Source organism: Dendrobates tinctorius, unplaced genomic scaffold (assembly GCF_039654945.1).
Source record: "Dendrobates tinctorius isolate UK_male_01 unplaced genomic scaffold, ASM3965494v1 ptg000027l, whole genome shotgun sequence".
Taxonomy (NCBI): Eukaryota; Metazoa; Chordata; class Amphibia; order Anura; family Dendrobatidae; genus Dendrobates; species Dendrobates tinctorius.
In genome coordinates this window covers 3,959,086-3,967,964 of record NW_027361695.1, presented here as the reverse complement: position 1 = coordinate 3,967,964, position 8,879 = coordinate 3,959,086, and positions in this window count along the sequence as shown.

The following is an 8,879-nucleotide window of genomic DNA, read 5'->3' as shown; positions in this document are numbered from 1 at the left end:
CAGGATCAGTAATGTAATGTATGTACACAGTGACTGCACCAGCAGAATAGTGAGCGCAGCTCTGGGGTATAATACAGGAGGTAACTCAGGATCAGTAATGTAATGTATGTACACAGTGACTGCACCAGCAGAATAGTGAGTGCAGCTCTGGGGTATAATTCAGGAGGTAACTCAGGATCAGTAATGTAATGTATGTACACAGTGACTGCACCAGCAGAATAGTGAGTGCAGCTCTGGAGTATAATACAGGATGTAACTCAGGATCAGTAATGTAATGTATGTACACAGTGACTGCACCAGCAGAATAGTGAGCGCAGCTCTGGAGTATAATACAGGATGTAACTCAGGATCAGTAATGTAATGTATGTACACAGTGACTGCACCAGCAGAATAGTGAGTGCAGCTCTGGGGTATAATACAGGAGGTAACTCAGGATCAGTAATGTAATGTATGTACACAGTGACTGCACCAGCAGAATAGTGAGTGCAGCTCTGGGGTATAATACAGGATGTAACTCAGGATCAGTAATGTAATGTATGTACACAGTGACTGCACCAGCAGAATAGTGAGCGCAGCTCTGGAGTATAATACAGGATGTAACTCAGGATCAGTAATGTAATGTATGTACACAGTGACTGCACCAGCAGAATAGTGAGTGCAGCTCTGGGGTATAATACAGGAGGTAACTCAGGATCAGTAATGTAATGTATGTACACAGTGACTGCACCAGCAGAATAGTGAGTGCAGCTCTGGGGTATAATACAGGATGTAACTCAGGATCAGTAATGTAATGTATGTACAGAGTGACTGCACCAGCAGAATAGTGAGTGCAGCTCTGGGGTATAATACAGGATGTAACTCAGGATCAGTAATGTAATGTATGTACACAGTGACTGCACCAGCAGAATAGCGAGTGCAGCTCTGGGGTATAATACAGGAGGTAACTCAGGATCAGTAATGTAATGTATGTACACAGTGACTGCACCAGCAGAATAGTGAGTGCAGCTCTGGAGTATAATACAGGATGTAACTCAGGATCAGTAATGGAATGTATGTACACAGTGACTGCACCAGCAGAATAGCGAGTGCAGCTCTAGGGTATAATACAGGAGGTAACTCAGGATCAGTGATGTAATGTATGTACACAGTGACTGCACCAGCAGAATAGTGAGTGCAGCTCTGGAGTATAATACAGGATGTAACTCAGGATCAGTAATGTAATGTGTGTACACAGTGACTGCACCAGCAGAATAGTGAGTGCATCTCTGGAGTATAATACAGGATGTAACTCAGGATCAGTAATGTAATGTATGTACACAGTGACTGCACCAGCAGAATAGTGAGTGCAGCTCTGGGGTATAATACAGGATGTAACTCAGGATCAGTAATGTAATGTATGTACACAGTGACTGCACCAGCAGAATAGTGAGTGCAGCTCTGGAGTATAATACAGGATGTAACTCAGGATCAGCAATGTATGTACACAGTGACTGCACCAGCAGAATAGTGAGTGCAGCTCTGGAGTATAATACAGGGTGTAACTCAGGATCAGTGTTTTTCTAAGCTAAATAAGCCCAACTTTTCCAGCTTCTCATCATTATGAACTTATTGTTGCAAAGATTGGATCACTACCTTTTAACGTCCAATAATTTGAGGAAAAAATACGGTGCATCACGGGCGCATTATAGAGCGGATCTATAGGCACTTCATATACCGCCATACTGGGTCCATGTGGGAAGCTTTGTCATGTATGTGTACCCTTAGGCCATGTTCCCATGTAGCATGAATGCTGTGTTTTTTACACTGCAGGGTTTTTTATGCAAAACATCCATTGCGTTTAACTGTTCAGGTAAAGTTAATGTAATTTCTTAAACTCATGCCCACTCTGCGTGTACGGACCCTGTAGAATTGCGCTCTTTGCTGCTGTTTAGATTTCTGTGTGGCTTACGAGAATTGTTTTTTATTCCATTGCTTTAGTCAACAAGTTTACTATTTTACCAGAATTGCAAAATCTGCTTGTAAGCCTCACTGTGGTAATTTCATGAGTCACCTCCATATATACTATGACTTTCTGAAAAGGACATATCAAACTGTTCTGATATGAAACCGATAAAGTATTTCATCACCACGAAACATCAGAAATGTTGCAAAACAGTAAAGTGAAAATTTGCTTTATTCTGAAATTTGCCCATTGTATGTTCTCAAGGATCCTTGATTGCACCCTCATCCTACATACCCAGAGGTTCTGAAGACCTAGTTCTGTAGGATCATGAACACAAAGTTCTCCTTGACTAAATTTCCATTAATAAATCTCATGGACATTTGAGCAATGTCTGAGGTCATTTTATGTCTTATCCCAAAATGGGAAATGATTTTTGGACCTAAGGGCAGATATCAACCTTACCTAGAATGTTGTACTTAGAAGTTATAGGGTAGACCAAAAACAAGTGGTTACAGGGGCAGAAAACATTTTGAAAATTGTGATATTTGGGTACTTCCACTTGATAGAGATATTTCCCTAAATAGTACATACTTCTCTTACCTAGAATTTTCTCAATACAAAGATAAAGAAATATAAAAAAATAAATATACATATTTAGGATCACCATATCCTCTAGTCTAATGTATCAAAAGATAACATTATGGTGAACGCTATAAAGTAAAATAGAAAAAAAAATGCGGTAAAATGATACCAATTAAAACCATGTCTTATTGTTCCATAAGTTTTATTTTCTACAAACTTCACGCTTCTTTTCCGCCTGCTTTCCTCCAACCTGCGCATCAACATCTTCCCTTCAGGTCCTATAGGATATACTAGAAAACGGCCTTCTGTTTGTCCTATTTTTTCTTTTTTCCCTTTTTATATCTGACCCTTGCTCTGTTTTAGACGACGTGTTTGTGATGTATTGTCAACATCTTTTGTGTATTCATCAGTCAGTAACGCGAAAGGAACGTATTGTTGAGATGCGAAATGTCAAAACATTTTTCACGTTTGTCCTTGGTATCAATTGTTCTTCTCTCCGAGGCTTTTAAGTAAAAATATCGTGCGGAACCGGAAACGTATGAAAGAAGGACTTAGCTGTCAATCCCCCATCATTGGCATGCAAGGAGATAGTAAATTCTGCTTTAAATTACTTATGCATGTTATTTACACACGATAACAATGGGGTCAGTAGTAGAGATGGGCGAACTTGTTCGGAAAACGTTCTTCAATCTCAAATTCGGCACATTCGGGTTCGTGTTCAGTTTCCTGATCATTTTCCCTCCAAGTCTGAAAAATTCGGTCAGAGTTCTGTTAATGATCGGGTTTCCACTGATGCTTTTGTTAGGACTTTGGCTAGGATAGTGGTGCTGTATGATGAGCGGGGGGGAGTGGTTATAGGTCAGAGAAGCGATGCAGTTTTTTTTGTTTTTTTTAAATTAACTTAATGTGTGTAGATTCCAGCAGCCATTCGGGTGCAGAAACCATCCACAACGTCCAGACACAAAGGCTTCAGTTGTTGACTGCCGACGTCGCATGTCCCTCTCCATGGTCATGTTGTTTTCGTGGCGTGATCTTCTCATGGTAACAGCACAGAGAGGCTGCTCCTGCAAGTTGTTATATTGTTAGATAGGATCCTGCGTGAAATCGACCTTTCAGCTTCTAACTAGTTTGTGCTAATAGTGTTGTGCAGGCAGGAGTCCACATTTCCTAATCCGATTCGTTTGCGCTAATACTGTCTTGCAGCCAAGACTCAGGAGGTCACATTTGCAAATCAAAATCGTTTGGGCTAATATTGGGGTGCAGGCACGAGGCTCCATTTCCTAATCAAAATTGTTTGGGATAATGCTCTGGTGCAGGCACCAGGCCTCATTTCATAATCAAAATCTTTTGTGCTAATTCTGTGGTCCCGCCACCTGTCCACATTTCAGCATATAAATCATTTGCGTTAATTGTGTGGTCTAGCTGTGCTATCTCAGCCAATATAGACTGATCTATTACGTTAGTGACAGGTGATTGACAAGTCTGGATCTAGGGTTGTCAAACAGCTGGTTACGAGGAGAGAGGTGCATCCAACATGTGTAGGAAAAGGTAAGGTTGTTGTGGAAGGGAAAACAGGCTTGGTGTACGTGGGGTAGGTGGTAATGTTACGGAAAGTTTTATTGGACAAACATCGGCTCGTTCAATCCGAAGACAATTGACAACTTGTGTTACTTGGACAAGCTACTCATCGCCCTTTATTTGGCAGCAGCACAGTGGTACGCCTTCTAGATGAGGGCCAGAAAGTGCATGTGCTCCAGTGGATGGCAAGAGCTGCATCAAGTGGCCTCTCCTCTTCCTCCACCTTAACATCACACACAGTACAGTCCTCACAGGTGGCACCACAATTACCCTTGTTTCCCTCCACGTCACAACTCTCCAACCGCCCAACTGACCCACAGCATAAATCGTATAATTGCGCAGAACTGATGCATGGGGCAGTGCCTGGGACAGGCTTGGACCAGCATTTATAGCTTAAACATAGATCAGTAACAGGTGGATGAGTGACAGGTGTGCACCTGGTGCTCTGAGAGCCCTGCCAAATTCAGGCAACAAACATGAAGGAGACCCAACTTGGAGTCCAAACATGTAAAAAACTTAGGGGCAGACCCCACTAAAGTTTCATCAATTTTCCCAGAGTAGAAATAGTATAATTGGGGCTCTGAAACCCCTTCCACTACAGGCAAGCCACCAGATGGAAACACAACTTGGAGTGTCCACATTTTAAAAAATTGATGGTAACATTAACAGCAGTTGCAACAGCAGACACAGAAGCCACAACAAAGGTGTCACAGACATCACTAACATGAGATCAATGCAGAATACTAAAAACTACACCATTGCCTAGTCTGCCCAGTCTGCGACTGGGGTGCAAAAGTCATTGGTGATCCAGTTGCTATTATCCATCAGGACACCACTAGCAGTGCTGAAGACATGCAGTGAGAGAACGTTGGCTGCTGCCGGGCATGCCAAAACCTCCAAGGCGTGACAGGCGAGCTCAGTCCACTCTTCCATTTTTGAAGACCAAAATGCAAAAGGGTCCAACCCCCCCTCCCCAATGGCATTGATATTGAGCTTGAGCTACTCCTGCACCATCATCTCCAGTCGTTCTCTATGTGTCAGACTTGTACTCTGTTCTGCTGGTGCACAGGCTTGTCTAAAAAATGTGTGAAACGACTCACAGAAATTCCTTCTACCACTTGCACTGTTGCTAATGTTTTTGCGTTGACTACTCAATGTTCCCAGGGTTGGAAGTCTATAATTGCGATGCACACTGTGTGTCTCCCTGCTGTCTAGGGGAAAACTACCCTTAAGCTTGTCTGTCTACAGGCTGTCTACAAGCATGTTTCGATACTCCAGCATGGAGGGGGAGGGGAAAGCATCTGGCAAAATTTACTCTTCTACCATTGATCTAACAGCGTAGCAACCCAATAGTCAGCACTATTTCTAATCCTAACAATTCGGTCATCATGTTGCAGATAGTGCAGCAAGAAGCCACTCATGTTTCAGGCACTTACTTGTGGTCCAAATCCATGGTGTGTTCATGGCGGAGTAAGGCTGGTTTTACATTTGCGCTTCAGGGCGCAGCGACGGCCTGCGCACGGACGCCGCTAAGCCCCGCCCTCTGCCGCGCCTCCGCCGGTAGCTCCGCCTCCGGGCGCATGATGCTGCATGCGTCATGCATCCCCTATCTTTATCACTGAGGACGCAGGCCATGCGCAGTATGCGTTTGGCGGCGCCTGCGTCCTTTTGACGGTGCGCCGAGCGCAACCAAATTGCAACAGGTTGGGTTTGGCGCTGGTCGGCGCACTGTCAAAAGGACGCAGGCGCCGCCAAATGCATACTGCGCACGGCCTGCGTCCTCAGTGATAAAGATAGGGGACGCATGACGCATGTAGCGTCATGCGCCCGGAGGCGGAGCTACCGGCGGAGGCGCGGCAGGGGGCAGGGCTTAGCGGCGGCCGTGCGCAGGCCGTCACTGCCCCCTGAAGCGCAAATGTGAAACCGGCCTAACACTCAAGCTTGCTTCCTCTGTTCCCTCTCGCCAACCACGGACCTCAGAGAGAGGATCATTATCCTCTTCATCTCCTGACTGTTCCGCACCCATCACCTCTTCCTCCTTATCCTCCTCCATTTCGTCCTTGGCTCCTGCACTTTTACTTTTTACAATTTGTCTGGTACCATGAGCCCCCCTCGATTGCTGCTATCCACCCTCCCATGAAACAGGTGTGTACGACGACAGTCTGGAAATTTGAGATATTGTTATCCCTTCCGCATCCTCCATTGCTTTCTCGTATTCTTCTGGGACCACCACCTCCTCCTGCAGATTATTCAAAGTGTGCTCCAGCATGTAGATGATGCTGATGACGGCAGCATCATTGCTAACCATCTTAGTAGCCATTTCTAAACTGCAGAAGGGTGCAGAGGTCCTTCATCTGTGCCCTCTCCGCAAGCGTGACTTGCACCATGTCCGTACTGCATTGCCCCAAGCTATGCAAGTGGAAATACTGCACCAGGGCTCATCACTGCTGCCACAGTCTCTGTAACATGTGTAGAATGGATTTCCAATATGTCGGCACATCGCATATCAACTGGTTAACTGAAAGACCTCTGTAGCGATGTAATTCAATGACCCGCGGGGTGCGAACTGTGGACATGAGTACACAGCGACCGTGCTTTCTGCAGCAGTGCATCCAGGCCAAGATAGAGGTGGAGAAATTGCTGTACCACCAGGTTGAGGACATGAGCCATGCAAATCATGTGTGTGGGGTTGTCCCAGAGTAGGGCCACCACCAGGTTCGCACCGTTATCGCACACGCCCTTCATTGCATCCAGGTTCTGTGGAGACAGCCATTGCTCAAACTCAGCCTGGAGAGCTGTCCACAACTCTTGAGCTGTGTGACCTCAATCTCCAAGACATATTAATTTAAACACTGTCTTATTGCGGCGAGCCCTGGCTGTGCAGTATGGAGTTGGGCGGGATTCTCTCTGCACTGTTGGATTGCATGTCTCATTAAGGGTGAGGCTGAGGGTGCAGGTGGAAACCCTAGAGGAGGAAGATGACGCAGAAGCAATGGAGGAAGTGCTGGATACAGAGGTTTGTCCCGCAAGCATTAGGGATCCAAGACTTTGTGTCTAGTGGTTTAGTTATCCAACCCTAGGTGTTTAGTAGTTTAGTTCTCCAACCCCTGTTGTCAGGGCTAGTTTTAGGCAAAGTGGGGCCCTGGGCAAAAGTTTAAAATGGGTCCCCAATTGCTAACATTGCACATCACATAGAAGCATTTTGGTTGTATTTACATGTGCTGATTTCAGGCCGCTAACCAAGAGTGATCAACAACATTGAAGTCATTTGACGCTTGTTTTCCGGCCTCTTTACACCGGCTGAGGAACAGTGATGGGGACAGAGCAATCACTAATAGATCAATCTGTCCTCATACAGTATCATGTTATCAGCAGCATATCTGCAGTTTTCACAGGGCAATGTGCTGCTGAGAACAATGATTTTTGTTCCGGCATAAATCATCCAATTATTAAATGAATAGGCAGCATTTTGCTTGTTTAGTATAACACACCCCATAGTCCTCCACATAGTATAATGCATCCCACAGTCCTCCATATATATTATAATGTGCAGCACAGTCCTCCATATTGTATAGTGCACACCCTATAGTACTTCATAATATATAATGTGCCTCATATAGTATAATACACTCCATATATTATAATACACTCCCCATAGTCCTCCATAAAGTATAATATATTGCCCATAGTCCTCCATATAGTATAATATACTGCCCATAGTCCTCCATTTAGTATAATACACTCCCTTTAGTCCTCCATATAGTATAATACACTCCCTATAGTCCTCCATATAGTGTAATATACTCCCTATAGTCCTCAATATAGTATAATACACTCCTCACAGTTCTCCATATGGTATAATATACTCCTCATAGGCCTCCATATAGAATAATGTACCCACCATAGTCCTCCATGTAGTACAATGCACTCCCCATAGTATAATGCACCTCATAGTTCTTCATATAGTATTATGCATTCCCCATAGTCCTCAATACAGTACAGTATAATGCAGTTCCCATATAGTATAATGCACTGTCCCAAGTCCAATACAGTATAGTGCAACCCTCCATCGAGTATAATTCAGCCTCCCCATAGAGTATAATGCAGCCATGTGTAGGAGGAAACAATTTTTTATGTGACCACAACCGCGGGACTAAGGGCTGGCTGCTGTGCTGAGAGAGGGAGGAGTTGGGTGAACACAATAAGCTGCTGGACTTTGAATGAGGTGCAGGCGGAGATATGGTGGATTGAGAAAGATGTGAAGTGCTTGGTATCTGAGATCTGTCAAAAACATTAGGCATGTTCACTTCTGTAACATCTGACGGGCTCTCACTCATCCCGACTGTAGCGCACAAACAAGTGAAGCTTCTGCAGCCGGAGACCTGTGTGAGAATACTTGCACCTGTGACGGAGGAGGAAGAAGCAGGGAATGCGGTTGATGGGGAGGTGGGTGAGACCTGCTAACCCGCATTTTAGCGCAGTGAGATTGGGTCATCCTTTTCGGTCTCAAAAGAGGCAAGGCTATGCAACTTTTGCCAGTTCTGTGAACTGCAGACCCGCGACGCTCTGATGGCCACAGCCAATGCTTGTCGAGGTTGCATCATTCCAAGTCTTTGCACTGTAACCTCCTCGTCTTCATCCTCCTCCACCTCCTCTGCTGAGCTACTCAGCTGTGTGCTCACAGCGGGCGTTATGGGCAGGCAGACCAGGGTACCTAGGGTCCCCACTCCTCCAGGGACCCCTCCAGCCAGTGGCGTGCCGCTAATAGGGGCACACC